The following is a 16,730-nucleotide window of genomic DNA, read 5'->3' as shown; positions in this document are numbered from 1 at the left end:
GTTTTTTAAACACTGTATGTTTAAAATGCTATATTAATAATAGCGATGCAAGTCTGCTTTATATTAATAATGATCTTAATTCCATATTAAGGATGCAAATTATTGGGACAGCAAGACATAATTTGAGATCAAGTAATAGCATGCATTTCCCGTGGGTCACTACTTTTAGTCCTAGTTGTTGTTTACAGGCATGGCACTTGAAGTTTCATCTGAAAGGAACTTGCAGCTAAACAATGTTAGTTGATTAGCTATTGTGAAGTTGAGGTTTGTAAACCAAAATCTGGAGTTAACAAATGTTCTGGTTCCTTGATTTACAAACTCTAAACACCAAACAGTATAGAAACATCTAATTACTGTTCTGAAACTGTCCTTAACACAGCCAGACTTACCTCATATTGAGAGAATATAGAAGAATTGATTTAGCTCAATAATATAAATATTTTCTGGATCATTGCTTACTAAACAGAGTTTCACCATCAAAATCTTCCAACAATTTGAAAATTGGCCTTATGCTCTATAAAATTATTCATAGTCCTCTGCCTGGCAATCAGAAGAGAACCCTGAAAAGATATGAATAATGTAAGCTGTAAAGCAGCATTTAATGTAAAATAATGCAGACAGTGATTGGTTAGCTGACCTTTCACCGAATGTTTCAGTTCTGTGGCAGTAACCTCTTACTCACGATTCAGAACTCAATGTTTAAAAAGTGTACTTTATTGAATAGCAACTTCTTTCAGATTGTGAAATGTTGTTTTTGTTCATCTGACACAGTTAAAGTATTAAGGTCAGTTTGTGCTAAGGGTGCGCAAGACAGTGAAAGAGTCACTAATCAGGGCTTGAAGTTGGTGTTCAAAGTAATAATGTGAAGAAAACAAATATTAATACTTAGGGCTAGATCGACTAAAAGGTACATAGCAAGGGTCAGTGCAAAACTGCATATGAACACAGACATTTTCTGAAAAATTTCCCCACAACTTCTAGATGCCAAGAGGCTACATGCATGCTGTTTAAACTTTGTTTGGCTGGGCAGCTTCCCCACCCTGCTGGCTGGTATGTAGTTGAGGGAGAATGGGACGTTAACTTTTCCATCTGCCCCATTTACATGTTAGGAAGGCAGCTTGTCTAGTGGTTGGAGAGGTTTTCTAGGTTCTGTTTCTGACTTTCCTGGGTGACATTGAAAGAACCACTCATCCTAGTCTGTAAAATGGGGCCAAGGAACTGAATTCAGCCCTCTCAGACAGAGATTCAAACCACACCTTTCTGCAGTTGAGGGGTTGACTCCTGGGAAAGACATGTGGTGATTGCACTATCACCTGCGCTCAGGGTTTATATCAGTGGGAAGGCAGTTAAGTTCTGCCAGGGCCTGCCAATTGAACCTGCTGTGGATATGGGCTGAATCCCCTAGAGATCCTGGCTGTGCTCCCTCGATAGCACAGCATACTCGAGAGGTACATTAGCAGCCCATTGGGCTAATCCAGAAGAAGGAAAGTTGAAGCTGTTTTGTGCCACCACCACCACCTTCCATTTGTGACGCTTTCTGCTGCCTTGGGCACTATTCCTTTGTTTAGGATCTCAGTAGCTAACATACATATGGGATGATTTTAGTCCAATAATGCTTACCGCCTTCCTTTATTAAAGCACTGTGAGATCTTTGTGTGAAGCCACTGCGTAAAGTGCAAAGTATAGGTGAACCCAGATTCAGGGACATACCTGAAATTCAGATAATTGGTATGAAGATATTTAGAATTTACCTGTGATGTTAGATTTTTTTTTTAATAGCTCTGTAAATTGCTTTATTTTGCTCCTGTCTGAAGTATATTTATTCTTGCAACCCATGTACTTTGTGTGTGAAATCCTTTAGCACTTTAGAAATGCCCTCATTAATGTTTGACTAATTTTTGCTTTGCTTGAACACTGTGTATGAAATCAAATTCCAACAGGTTCTAGGTTCGGCTGTCTTAACATCTGTTTCAGGTCCTTAGGCAATGCAGACCTTTACCAGAGTAGAAATCTCTTTTAATTAGTACCAAAAAATGTCGCTATGCTTTCTTATTTAATGTGTTCTCTTTTAGGCTAGTCTGTGCTGAAGCTTTCTAGGAAAAACCCTGCTTTGAAGTCTTGTGAAACCTAAACCTGTAGCATAACTATTAGATTTGACTTAACTGTCCTTTTTCAACTCTTGGATCATGACATATTTTTAATGGTGACCTACAAAGTGCTGGGGGAGGGAGGAGGGTTGTGCTTTGTTTTTGCTACTTTAAGACGTAAGGAGACAGCCTGAAAGTTTGTGGGTTTTTTGTTGTTTTTGTGTTTTTTTAGTAATTTTTGTGCTTGCATTTTATGTTACGTTTTTACATTGCATCTCATCCACTCTTGAAATCTATGGTTGACTGGAGAAATACTACTATGATAACATAAGGGACACAAGACCGTGGACTAGGTGTCCTCTGGTGTAAATAGGTGCCTCTCCACGTAACTTGCAACTGAATTTTTTGTAACAGCTGAATTTTTTGTTGGAAAAATTTAGCACATGGTAGGGAAGGGGGGACTCTTGGATACACTGTGGGGCACACTCTGAACCTCCTGTTTTCATCAGTGAGCCATTACTCAAGTAGTCCATTGACTTCTATGGGACTACTCAGACAAATAATAGTTTCAGTGAGAATAAGTGTTTGTGTTTTGTGGGTGGTGGTGGTGGTGGTGGTGAACACCCATTTAATTCCACTGCCTAACCAGATTGGGAGAAAGTTGGTGTGACTGGGGCCCCAGGAGAGTCAACTGAGGTCACTCAATTAGGGTGAACTGCAAAGAATGGGGCAGACAATCCCCAAAGCTGGTGGATATTCCAGTACTTAGATTTACCAAGCTAGCACAAAACAGTGTCTATAATACCTCAGGATTAACCAGAAGCCAACAACACAGTTCCTTGAAAGCAACACAGCCTCAGGCCTCCTCCCAGACACTCAAGTCAGATATGATGAGGATTACTGACAATCTTATTCATCATATAAAAAAGTTCTACCAATCCCAAAGGATCAGACACATTACCCCCCAGGTTAATGAATATTCCAGATCTTACCCGCTTACAGCCAAGTCTTATTAACTAAACTAGAATTAATTAAAGAAAAGATAGAGAACATTGGTTAAAAGATCAGTATGCATACAGATAAGAGTACAATTCTTGAGATTCAGATTCATAGCAGAGATGGTGAGCTCTGTAGCTGTAAAGAGTTTTTTCATAAATAGTTCATAGGTTACAGCTCAATGTTTATATTCAGGGTGGTCCAGGACTGGGATCTCGATCCTTACAGTTTCGGCTTCCCCTGCATGAAACCTCAAGCAGATCTGAGATAACAGGAACAGGACCCAGGGGTCTTTTATACAGTTTCAGGCCCTCTTGTGACAGCTGGGAGTCCTTAGGCGAACAATAGGCCTCATGGGGACTTAGAAGTGGACCCATTTCCTAAGCATCACTGATAATTATCCAAACAGATTAACATAAGGCAATTGCCCATTTTTCATCATTCTCAGGAGATTTGTTATACATTTCAAAGAGAGACTAACACAGCAATATCCTATGTTTACAGTTCATTTAAATGTTAATATTCCCTTTTTGATCGCTGAATCAATAGCTATGGTGACAGACAGGAACTGTCTGTTTACATAGTGTGACAAAGTTCCTCCTCTACCTTGGTGGGTCTTCTGCTTATTGGCAGATTTGCTCACCTTGCAGCTTCACTGCAGCCCTCGGTTTGGCCATTTTCGTGAACCCACAGTCCAGGTCAACTCCTCCTGTGTCTGACCAGGAGTTGGGGGGGTTGGGGGGAACCCAGGCCCGCCCTCTACTCCAGGTTCCAGCCCAAGGCCGTATGGAATGCAGCTGTCTAGAGTGCCTCCTGGAACAGCTGTGCGACAGCTACAACTCCCTGGGCTACTTCCCCATGGCCTCCTCCCAACACCTTCTCTATCCTCACCATAGGACCTTCCTCCTGGTGTCTGATAGTGCTTGTACTCCTCAGTCCTCCAACAGTCCGTGTTTCACTCTCAGCTCCTAGTGCCTCTTGCTCCCAGATCCTTACACACGCACCACAAACTGAAGTGAGCTCCTTTTTAAACCCAGGTGCCCTGATTAGCCTGCCTTAATTGATTCTAGCAGCTTCTTGATTGGCTGCAGGTGTTCTAATCAGCCTGTCTTAATTGTCTCCAGAAGGTTCCTGATTGTTCTGGAACCTTCCCCGTTACCTTACCCAGGGAAAAGGGACCTACTTAACCTGGGGCTAATATATCTGCCTTCTATTATTCTCCTGTAGCCATCTGGCCTGACCCTGTCACAACAGCTAATCATTAAACAAGATATAAGTTTTAAAAGCAAACAATTAGTATTACCTTGAAGTGCAAACCTATATTGTTAGAAATTAAAAGTTCTAGCCTATCCAACATGTAATGGCCCTAATTACCGTTTACATGCCTTTCTAATATGTCTTTAGAGGTTGACTCTGGGACAACTAGCCTGCAGGATGCTTAACCCTTTCTGGCCATGCATTACACTTTGTATAAGATTTGTTGCAATTATAGAACAGTGGTAGCAATAATGATTTGCATGGTTATATTTTAATTAAACAACATCACAGTGGGTACAGTATTTTTAACAGAGACCGACATCTTCAGTGATGTTGCATGTTGTGTGGTTTCTCACATCACCTAGCAAACCTAAAAGACCAGTTTTGATGTTCTTGATTATTCTCAAGTAAGAAACAGACTCAAAGTTGCTGATATTTCCCCTTTTTGTGAGGAAAGGTGTGAGAGCACCTTCATGTCACTTTGATGGGGTGGTCTGTCCCCTTAAGGGCAATGGTTCCTAAGGGACAATCCTTCCCCATCATGTGGCGTGAACCTTTAAGGTTTTGGGATATAATATATCTCCCACTATCTCTTAGGTCGTGTGTGTGTGCGCACGCGTGCACACACACACCTACACACCTAAGAGATAGTGGGAGAGAGGCAAAGGTCTCAGGAGGAAATCCCATTACTCTTGCTTTAAGGTCTGGGGCCAGGAAATTTTCAAAATGGTCAGGGCAAGCTGGGAGAAGGGGACAGGCATAATATACTGCTTAATCTCTCACAGTACACCAGGAGAAGATCTTCTCTGAAGCTGAAGCATCTTTTAGCCGGGGAGCTAACTGAGGAAAGGGGTCAACTGAAAAAGGGGTTGGCTAAATTACAACCCCAGCTTCAAGAAATAGAATTGGTGGGGACTCCTGCCTTAAGGAGAGACTGAGGGACTTTCTGAATCACAACCCCAGCTCCAGGAGGAGGGCCAGGGCAGACTCTATTCTTAAAGAGGGAAATGTATCCCAGCTGCTGCCGGAGAGGCTGGGAATGGCTTTAAGGATGTTGTTTGCTGCTAAACCAAGTGCCAGCTCTGTCAAGGCCACAGGCATTGGCTAAGAACTGACAAACTCATAGCTGGAAACCAAACTAGCTCACCCCATGTTAGTTTTGTTCAGATAGCTATTAGTCTTACAAGAATGTATTTAATATTTAGACTCTGTGAAATGCTTTTAACTTGCTACATGCGTTAGTCCCTTCTAATGCCTGTGTTACGTAGTTTCTTATAGCATGAAAGTTTTGCTTTATAACTTTGAAAATGTTTGCTTTGAACTTGTGAAGTCCGGCACAAGATCTCTTATCTCCCCTGCTGCCCATTAAGGAGGCCTATCAAGATTAAACGTGCCATTAAGAAACATCATAATAGAAAGCATTGGTGAATGTCCCTATCGTGCCTTGGAAATGCGATGTGCAAAGGAGCTCGTCTCATGGACTGGAAGGCCAAATGTGACAGGGTCACAAGAAAACTTGTCATCTCTTTGCTGGTTGAACTCTCACAAGGCCAGAGACATTTAAACAAAGGCAGATATCCCCAAGGGTTATCCCATGGTCTGCCCTGGAAGACATTTTTGAGATGACAGATTACCACATCTGTCCTCTTTAGGACTCTCAGATGGTAACTCATTTGTGTGTATATGTTTGCTTGTTTTAACCTAGAAATGATTCTTATTCCTTTTTCCTAGTTGTTAAACTTTTAGATAGTTTATTACAGGATTGGTTACAGGCATTGTCTTTGGCATAAGATCTAGAGTACCAGTTGTGGCTGGTTTCTTGAGACTGGAAGGAACCTGAATATCTTTTTGTTAGTTTGGGTGTGAGTGACCATTTGTCACTAAGCCCAGTTTGTTTGGATGGGAAGATAGACTGGATAAGTCTAAGGGGACTATCTGTGACTCCATGGTAAGACTGGTTTCAGAGTAACAGCCGTGTTAGTCTGTATTCGCAAAAAGAAAAGGAGTACTTGTGGCACCTTAGACTGTTGTTATGATCCAGAAATTCACTTTCATTACTGGCTTGTTGAAATCTAATTATAGAACACACCACCAGCTTGGGGTTTCTGACTTGTTTCTGACAGTCTGCCCCGAGGTAGGCGTGCTCAGTCAAGGGCCAATCCAGGCAGCATGACAGAAGTTTCTCAGCAGCTGACTGGGAAGAAACTGTGAGGAGCTGCAAATTCATGTTGGCAATAAAGTCCACAAACCTTTGGAAGATGCTGACAAGCTGTGAAAAGGCAGGAGCAGCCCAGGGAAGTGGCAAGGAATTGAATGAATAGTCTTTACCTGATTAAATTAGGATCCTTGTGATGGAACCCAGAGGACAAGGTGGGCCTGTGTTCCCCTACTGCTCCCCTGGACCAAGAAAGGGAGAACAGGTTTCAGGACCAGAAGAAAAGATTGACTAGTCCCAGATGGGCCAAAGACCTGGCATGGAGGCCACCACACTTTGGGTTTTCCTGATTAGGACTCTTCTGTTAATTCTGGAAGGAGACTAGACTAAGAGATGACCTGGCTGGTAGGCTAGACTATGGAACCTGCAGACCATTGTGGAACCAGGAGGACAGACAAGGGCATGCTAGAATGGAAGAACCCATTCAATGCAGAGTGCTGATACATGATGGTGCTCTGGCAGTCAGTGTACCCCATAACACATTTTTTTTTATATCGTACAGAAGGAAAAAGGGCACAAATCCACCTCTTTTTCCATTTGCAGGTCACTTTTCAAATCCTTCTGTATTGGTTCCAGCCTGTTTCCATTGCTTTATTAAGCTACTGTTTGATCGTCAGTGACTTAAAACCGCTATTAAACAAAAGGATATTTTCAGGTGATGGGTTTGTTATGTATCCCCGAGGTCAAACCCATAGTAGTGTATTGTGTCAAAGATCTATTTTTATGGCTTCATAGAAAGCTTTTACATGGCATACTGTAATGGCTCCTCCAGAGCCTTTGTGATGGATCATGTCAAAGATCCACATTGTAATGGCTCTCTAGTACTGACTGCCACAGTACCCCATAATGGCTCTAAAGAGTATTATGTCAAAGACCTACTTGTTCATAGATCTACAGTTTGCACTGACATGGTACAACATAGTAGTGAACACCAGTTATTATGTTGTAACATGCTCAAAAGCCATGTACTTTAGCAAAGTGTCAGAATATGCAGATCCTGTGCATAATCAGCCCCACAAAATACTTTGTAAGCAACATATCATTGCCTGGAAGTAAAGTGCCATTTATCTATCTCCCTGGGGAAGAAGTGGGGGTGGGGGTGGGGTTTGGACTGTAGCACAATTGGAAAAAAAAAATCCTGTACTTCCTTACTTTCAGTGGCTCTAATAAATCCGGTCAGTCCAGCCTAAATATTGGTAATTTTTTCAGTACTCTGATAATCTTGTGGAGCTGTAAAGCTATGGTTTCAATATTATCTACTGATGACTTTTCTGGCAATCGTGAAGGATGTGAAAGTGGATGATAACAATACACATTCAAGGAGTGTGTTCAGTGGTCTGTTGCATGCATTTGCTCTGCCAAAAAAAGGGAAAGTAAGAATTCTAGTTTAAAAAAGAATAGTCACAGTACACTATTTCAGTTACACTTATTTTCTGTTAGAAAAGTGGTAAGTTGTTGTTCTTAGTGTAAAAGCATATAAAGGTAGCAAAAATCTCCACTGAAAATGAGACAAATTGTTCAAATTAATGAAAGACTCTGATTGGAGGGGGGGGGGGGAACAGACCCATGATTTTTTGCAATGCAAAAAAGTGTTCATCACATTTGTGCAAATTATACCTGTGACAAATTTTAGTTCTAGGCCAAGCTTTTCAAAATTAACTAGTGACTTTGGGTGTCTGTTTTTGGGAGTCCAATCTGAGGCTGCACTGCCGCTCTGTAGTGAAGCCACTGTAAGACCCTGAAATCTTTTTATTTTCTTAATTATTATTATTATTTTCTTTGGAGTCTGGACCTCGATTATACCTTGACCAAGAAAATTGGACCTTGGCAAAAAATTGACTACCCCTGGTTTATAGTAACATGAAGTGAACTTAGGTCAGACACACTGTGTTTACAGATGGCCATGTTGCAGTGCATAACTCTGCCTACAGAAGTTAAATTTGCTCAAAGTAATGTTAACCTACTATATGCTTTTAAAAATGTGTATTTTCAAAAAGAAGAATAATCACTGTTTTCTATTGCTCACATGGTGCATATTCTAACAATTATAATGACTGTATCAGTCTTCTGAAGTAAATTTGTGAATTGCCCTCCCCACCCCTGCGTTGAACACAGTTAAAAAGTTTGGAAATATCTTGCAGGAGTGCGGCCTGGGTAGCTAGGTGGCCTGTTCCCCTGTAGCTAGAAGCCCTTGGAAGCTAATGGTTAGGCTGTGTGGGTTTGGTGGTCAGGAGGAATGTACACTGAGGCTGAATATCCCAACTCATGCATGTAAAACAGCCCTTTTGCTCCCACAGCTCTATAACGCAAATTACACTCCTCACTGAAGGCAATGACTCCACCAGCCCCGTTGTTGTAGAATGATCCATTACCTGGTGGTTAGCAGTTCTGCTTGCGATTCCTGTAGAGCTCAACATGGAGCATTGTTTTTGAAGATGTTTTTGGTCTGTGGCTTGATTCCTTGCTGATACAGTAATTAGTTAGCCTGGTCAGACAAGAAAAAGGGCAAAGTTAGGTTAAAATCAATAACACCTGCATAGCAACTCCAGTGGTGATGAACAAAAGTGATTCACCACTGTCCTTTTATGATTAAAAATACATGGATGTCCTCTCTTAAAGGGTGACTTATTTTACTATCATATCAGTTGTAATACTATCGTAACAAGTAAGATGCATAGCTGAATAGTTTAAGGTTACAGCTATAAAAATGTCATCCTTTTAAAATAGTGATACATGGCAATATGATAATGAAGCACTTTGATTAAAAGCCTCCAACATTCCGTGATGTATGGGAGCTCGCAGGAAGGGCATTGATGTGGAATGAATAATTAGCTTTTCTTTAGAGGGTCTAGTTGTGCTCCATGGAATTGATTTTTTTGAATAGTGACAAAGAATCAGGCTCTTGTTTGTGTTTGCTGCACAATTAAATATGTGGCTGTTGGCAGGCGCAGCTGGCTCGGGGGAGTGGCATTGGGATACAGAGCCTTTTACCTCCTGGCTGCTTTCTTGAGTCAGAGCCAGGTGGGTTGGTGAGGTGACCAGAAGTTCTTGATGACTCTCTGGTTGACTGTGTGAAATGAGCTGGTGATCTATGTCCGGTTCATGGCGGATGTGTAGCTACATCGCACTTGGCACAGGTGGATGGCACCCTTATTGGTAGTGTAACAGGGAGGAAAAAAGAGGTGAGTCAGCATGGAACCTGGACTATTCAATAAACTGTAAAGGTGGTATCTTTCAGGTAGGATTGAGGCTGATTGGTAGACCAGCATGAGGAAATGTGCACTCCTGTTACTCTGGCCTTATCTCTTCCATGGTTAAATAGAGGAGTTCAGTTGTCAGTTATGTCAATCTGGCCCCTTTTGTGGGCACTCGTGCTCTAAAGTTTATTTTAAAAAGGAAACATTGTTAACGTACTAGAAAAGACCCTTCTAGAAAATGACTCTAGTTTCATAATCTGTTTCACACAACAATGGATCTCCGACAGCCTTCATTGTCAGAATGTTTCACTTTAGTTTCAATAAAATGAATAAAGCAAAGCAGAAATAAATCAATAATTGGTTTAGTACTTTTAGCTCACAGTGGAACAGTGCTGTCAAGAAAAAAGGAAGAAATTCCCATTTCATACCAGTGGGAGTAGAGGGGGAGGAGGAAGCGGACCTTAGAGTTTTTAGCCTGTTTCAGGTGGAGATACATAAATATGGTTACTTTCTTTTTTTTTTTTTTAAATGCAACACAGATAATATCTGGGTTCCTTTGTAACATCAGCTATTTTTGGATGTTCCAAATGCAGCAGTAGCTCCATCTGGTTTGGAGCGTTTAAGTGTACTTTTTGGATGTGAACCTTTCTGCAGTTGTTCATGCCTTCCTCATGTCCAGGTTTGATTATTGTGTTGAACTCTACTTTGGGCTTACTTTGAAGACTACTGACCTTGCACATGTGGACGCATCCAATTCACATTGAAACTATTGGGAGACTTTCCAATGAGTTCTATAGGAGTTGGATAGGGCTGTGAATGCAGAATATTATTGAGTAATGATTCTCATGAGGAGTACATTATGCCAGTGGTTTGGGCACCCTGTCTTCCAACTAGTTTTGGAGAAAAATCAAGGTGTTGGCTTTGACATATAAAGCTCTCTGGGGTTTTTGTCCTGATATGTTTGAAGATGCATCGCTTGAGCTTACTTTCCCTACATTTGTATAGTTAGGAGCTGGTGACAGGACACACTTGGAATAGAACCCTAGCTCAGGAGACTACTTCCTCTGCTTCTCGGTCTGACCACAATTTGATAACCTCAGGGCATGTTGCAAAGCTTATATATATTTTAGAGTTGATGGAGTTCGTGGGAAGGCTTGGTTTCTGTAGATGGTGAGGGAAAGAGGTTCCCCCCCCAATTGCTGGCATCTTGCCAATTCAGCTGACTCTTAATGTGTATTTATGCTTTTATTGTAATTGCATCTAGAGATTTGGACCTTTATGCATTTGCAGGGGGTGGGGCCGTCGGAGGGAAAGTTTCCTGCCAAATTTTCTAAATTTTTTAGTATGTAGTCACTACTTCAAAAACTTCCACTGATGCCCATAGGAGCAAGTAAAAGGGGACAAGGAAGAACAGAAAGCGAAGTGTCTGACATACTACGGTTGCTATCTAAATGATGAAAATACAGCTGAGGCATTTTAGCACACAATTTGAAACAAAAGCATTAGTTAGGCCTAATACCGTCTGATTTAAAAGTTTTTAAATAAGAGGCTCATTTGAACTAGATAGGTAGTCCTAGAAAGTTGTACAGAAATGTAGCACATGAGGAAAGCAAGGTGCGTATCCCACAAAGAGCAACACTAATAAGCCAGAGAGCACGGACTGTCAATGCAGAGGCACATGGATTGCTGCCTTCTGCAGAAGTGTCTGCATGACAGAGCCCTGGGGAGAAGACACTCCCCATGTAACTCCTTGTGATTTTCCCTGATATATATTTTTCCTTGAGGGAAAAGGTGGGGAAGAAACACTGTCTCTGTTACAGGAAGAGCTGAGGTTTTGCACCAAAGCACTTGGATGCTATGGCTATCTGTGTGGAGACTCTATGAGCCCACTGAAGTTCTCCAGCTGAACCAGGGGCTGCTGTAGAAATCCTCCTTCAAGGATGATCCAGGAAGTTGCCGTGTCTGGTAGAAAAGTCTAGGCAATCTCAGTGTGATATTTAACTTTCTGCCGTTTTCCCCAGGGAGCTGGATATGGCATGGTGGGCCAATCCTTATGCATACTGTGAAGGCAGTGTGATCCATTGCGTTTGGTCTGGACTGGGAGTTGGAACTCTGCCGTGGACCTGGTGCCAAGTCTCTCTCTCTCTCTCTCTCTCTCTCTGCCCCTGTTGCTTCTCTCTCACCCTTCTTCTGGTTTGTTTTAGTTTTTTGGGGTAGGTGCTGTCTCTTAAGGTGTTTGTACAGTGCTTAGCACAATGGGGCCCCAGTCTGTCAGCTGGGATATCGAGATACTAGGTAATACAAATAACCGTCCCTGTCTCCTAACTCTACAAAGGGTTCTGTGCAGGGTCCAGGCCAGAGGAGGAATGGTGCTGCAAAGATACATGCCTCCTCTGCACAAGAAGGGGAAGATGGGTGTTTGGAAGGGGTTATGTGTGGGGATGCGTGGGTAGGAAGGTGTCTTCCTCCTTGTTCATTTGGCAGAAGGATTGGACCCAGCAATATTAATCCAGCGTGTCCTCTCTTCCTAAAACATGATTAAGTCCTTCACACTTTGAAGTCATGCTGCCACTTTCCATACGTTTCATTCCATGTATGAAAATAAAAATTGGAAAATGACAGTTGTGGCTAGCTTTTGCTTATATATAATAAATAGATTTGTTCCCCAGTAATTCCACTATTATGTGGCTATTTTGGCCATACAGATTACACAGTATTTAAGGTTCTAATTCAATAAAATGAAGTACATCTGGTTCCTACACTACAAAACCTATTAGACTGTGGAAACCATGAAATAAATTTGTGGGCTTCTGTGGTCTCTAGCTGGCTTTCACTGTGTCTGTTTACTCAGGCCCTACATTGAGAGTAACCATGGCAAACTTTACATTTCAAAAGTAACTACTGCAAGAAGTAAGCATGTAGTTATTAATTTCTGTCGTCCTGCTGTTAGTGCATCATTTAAATGTCACAAGTGATGGAGTCTCTGCGAAACATTCTCTTGAGGGAAGTGGTAGTCTAATAGATCTCATTGTCAGGAAGTCTTTCACCACAAGTTATATATATCTTTTCAGTCCATGCAGAATATGCTGCAGGGCACCAAAATGAACCTTGGTTTTAAAAACAAAATAAAACTGTCAGCTTATGACACAATAGCAAAAACACAGAAACCGAAGACATCTATAGTTAATGACAGAACAGATTTGTATTTCTGGTGCACTTTATCTTGTCCATATATTTGTGTTTAAACAAATCTTTGAAGCTGGCCTGTTGAATATTCTTAAAGGGGGAAAAAAAAAAACTAAAGCAGGTTAATGTGACCTCTGGTGGGGTGGTTTCCAATTCTGGGATGAGCAGCAGAACTGCCAAGTAAATTAATGGTAACCTGAACAGCTCAAGAACAACAAAAAGACAGCTTAATAATTAATAAGTCTTGCCTTATCTCCACTGGCAGACTCTGTGCAGTACGGTTAATCGGGGGGCAGTACTGATATCATCATGTTAGTGTGGTGGTGAACTTTTCAGTGAAACTGCAATTGTATTCTCTATTCTTCCTTCCTTTACAGATCCAGGTCTTCAAAAAAATTTTTTGTTTCAATGCCCACTGATTGTGCCTGATTTCTTTATTTGCACAAGGGTTATATTGGTGTAAATATTTGAATTCAAAAGACTTATTCTTGGTTTAGGCCATAATCAGTGGTGCTAGTAGATATTAATTCATACCGGTATGGCCCGGCCCCCTCGCCCCCACCCCCACAAATGTTCTGTGACTTGAGCCATGTGCGGATGTAAATTTATACCCATGGACGCGGATATCCGTGGATAGAAATCAGTATCTGCTGAACTGCAGAGCTCTCCCAGGACCTGCAGCGGTGAAAGGAGCAGAACATGGGGCTGCTGCTCCCAAGAGCCAGCTCCTTCCGCACGGCTGTACTGCCCCCAGCCCTCCTTCCGTGCAGCTGCCTCTCCTCTCTGGAGTCTGTGCAGCCCCACCGGAGGACAGGGCTTGGGACTGTACAGCCACACTGGAGGAGTTGCCAGTGCGGGACGCTGGCTCCCGGGAGTGGCGGCCCCACATTCTGCTCCTTTCACTGCTGCGGTTCCCAGGGAAGCCCTGCAGTTTAGTGGATACCGATTTCTATCCGCTGATATCCGCATCCATGGGTATAAATTTATATCTGTGCTGGGCTCTACAATTCATTCTTGAAAATGACTTTCTGCTACAGTGTACCGGCAATAAATGTCTTAATGGTACAGCGTACCTGACCGTACCAGCTTACTTGCACAACTGTCCATAATCCTTCACTCTGGTCCACTAATGCAGACTTCTGCACTCAAGTGGAGTTGCATTGAAATCAATGGAACTAATCATGGATGCGGAGGTCCTTGCTAGCAGATCCAAGACAGGACCAGGTCCTGATACTTAGATAAGTGAGAGAAGAACCAGGCACCTTACGTAGGGTCACCAATTTGCTACTCAAAAGCACAGGAAATCATACTCTTCCCCGAAGTATATCTTTAATGAGGAGCTTGCTAGTTCATTTTTAAAAGGCATTCTAAAAGGAGAAAGTGTTACTTGACTTTAAATGTTAACAAGATGTTTGTCTAGGTTCTGGATCCTTTGCTTATCTGTATGATGACAACTCTTTTAGCTTTGGGCTAACTCAGCTGTGACTGAAGTGTGAAATGGTAAATACTTGTTATCTGAAAAGATGTTTGAGACTTTATCTGAGCTCTTTGCATGATTAAGTGGCTGTTTCTACCAACTAAATGAGGGGGGAAATAGAGATTTTCCTTGTGCTGTCTTATGCCTGGTCGTAGAGCTATACTAAACATTAAACTTGCATTGCAATGCACACACTCTCTTACAAATAAAAACATAACGTACAAAATGCCTATTGAACAAATTCTGAGAGTCATGGTTCACATATAGCCATTGAATATTGTACCTATGGGCATAGAATACATACACTCCAATTCCCAGGATACTGGAGGCCCAAGACTTAAAGATGACTTCAGAGTTTCCTTAGATCCTGCTTGCAAGCCCATCAAAAATAAAATCCAGCCCCCGATCTCCCTCCTCCCTACAGACATTCTTCAGATACTGTACTACTTAGCTTTGGCTCTGCTGGCCCCCAATCAGCTGCTTAATTAGGGAATGGATGTGAGGCATGCTTCCCTACATAGCAGAAAACTACCAAAACCATGGTGGCACCTGGACTTTGTGGTTGCCTCTGGGATTACAGCAGTGCAATGGAGCATCTCTTCATGCAAGTTTGGGTTTGGCCATGGAAGAGGGTGTGAGGAGGGAAATGGGAGAGGAACCAGGGTAAGGGGAGAGGCTGGTGAATAGTATGGGAGAAGTCAAGGAGTAGCCCTCTCTGGGGAAAAGAGAGGTGAGAAGGAGAAAAGCTGAGTCCGGTTTAGGCATCAGACCTGGAGCTTTGCTATTGAACTAAGGAGACGAGGAGAGAGGAGCTGTGCAGTAGGTGAGTACACAGTATCCCAGTAAATCATGCCATCTACAGAAGCTGCTTCTGGTTCTACCAGTCATCCAGATGGTCATGCTGTTTCCAATTAAACATTTTAACTATGTGGATTTCACATGGGAGGATTTCTGCCTGCCTGGGGATTTGGGTAATAGGCAGTGTATGCCATGCTCCCCTGCTTTGTATGCTTTCCACCAGACATGTCATGTTTGTTACCTTCTGTGCTGTGCAGTGGAGGGAACCATAGGGCATAATAATATTTAGTAGAACTGGCTGAAATATTTTGTTTTGGGCTGGGGGGGCAGAGAGAGTATCATTCAGCAATGGCGTTTTGATTAAATGAGTGCTTTGCAAAAAAAAAAAAAGTTTTAAAAATTTGAAATTAAAAATTAGTGTAGCTTTTTGTAGACTCCAGTAAATTTTTTTTTTATTAACCTTTATTTTTTCCCCCTTTTTTGTGGTGGTGATGGGCGGGAAGCTTACTTTTTCTCCCTTCAAAAAAAAATATGATGGCAGTAAAACAACAAACCTCTACTGAGTTTGTTGTGTTCTCCGCCAGGCTCCAAATACACTGTTATGTACAGTGTATACACCACAGAGTAAAATCCCACTCTTACTGTACAGTACTTGAGACTCTGTAAGGGACCGTCAATTCCTCAGCAGTAATACATTATTATATTGCTGTGAAATTACACTTTATTCCCAACCCTCTCCACCTCCACACAAACCCACATAATTATAGCTCATTCTCAGAAACACTAACATGTAAAATTTGCCTATTTTTGTTTTAAAAAGAAAAGGAGGACTTGTGGCACCTTAGAACCTAACAAATTTATATGAGCATAAGCTTTCGTGAGCTACAGCTCACTTCACGTCTGCGGATACAGACTAACACAGCTGCTACTCTGAAGCCTTTTGTTTTAAAGTGATTATTTTTGAGGATGGGGGTTTTCTCCACTATCTTGAACAATTTTGCTTAGACCATATGCTCCTGTGATGCTGTCCAGCCAATTGAGTTCAGAACCCCTAATTTCCTTGTGTGTGACAGGGAAGAGAGGAGACTATAGCCAGCTTCATGGACTTCTCTCGCTGGTTCCCTAGACTTCTGCTAGCTTAGTTTACCAGTCTACACTTCTGGCTCCCCACCCTGCTCCCTGGATGGAAGCTAGGCTCTAGCTCTGGCTCCTTGATCCTCTTCTGGCTGCAGGAAGCATGGTCTGTAAATCAACTTAACACCCTCTTGTGGGGAAAGCTGGAGAGAGAGGGACAAATGCATACAGGTCCCAGCAGGGCACAGAGTCAAAAACAAAAAGTCTGGTGCCTGTTTGCAGCAAAATAGATCAGATTTGCGGGTCTGTCACGTACAGGGCAGGATGGCTAAGCACGGTGGCGTTTGTGAAGTGCATTGTACCGTAGCTCCAGAAAGATTGAGTATGCCCTTTCCTCCAATACATTCTGCAAATAGTACCATACATTGAGTAGAACTGACTAT

Source organism: Natator depressus, chromosome 1 (assembly GCF_965152275.1).
Source record: "Natator depressus isolate rNatDep1 chromosome 1, rNatDep2.hap1, whole genome shotgun sequence".
Classification (NCBI taxonomy): Eukaryota; Metazoa; Chordata; order Testudines; family Cheloniidae; genus Natator; species Natator depressus.
The sequence above is the reverse complement of the archived record's forward strand: the minus strand, read 5'-3'. Positions refer to the sequence as shown.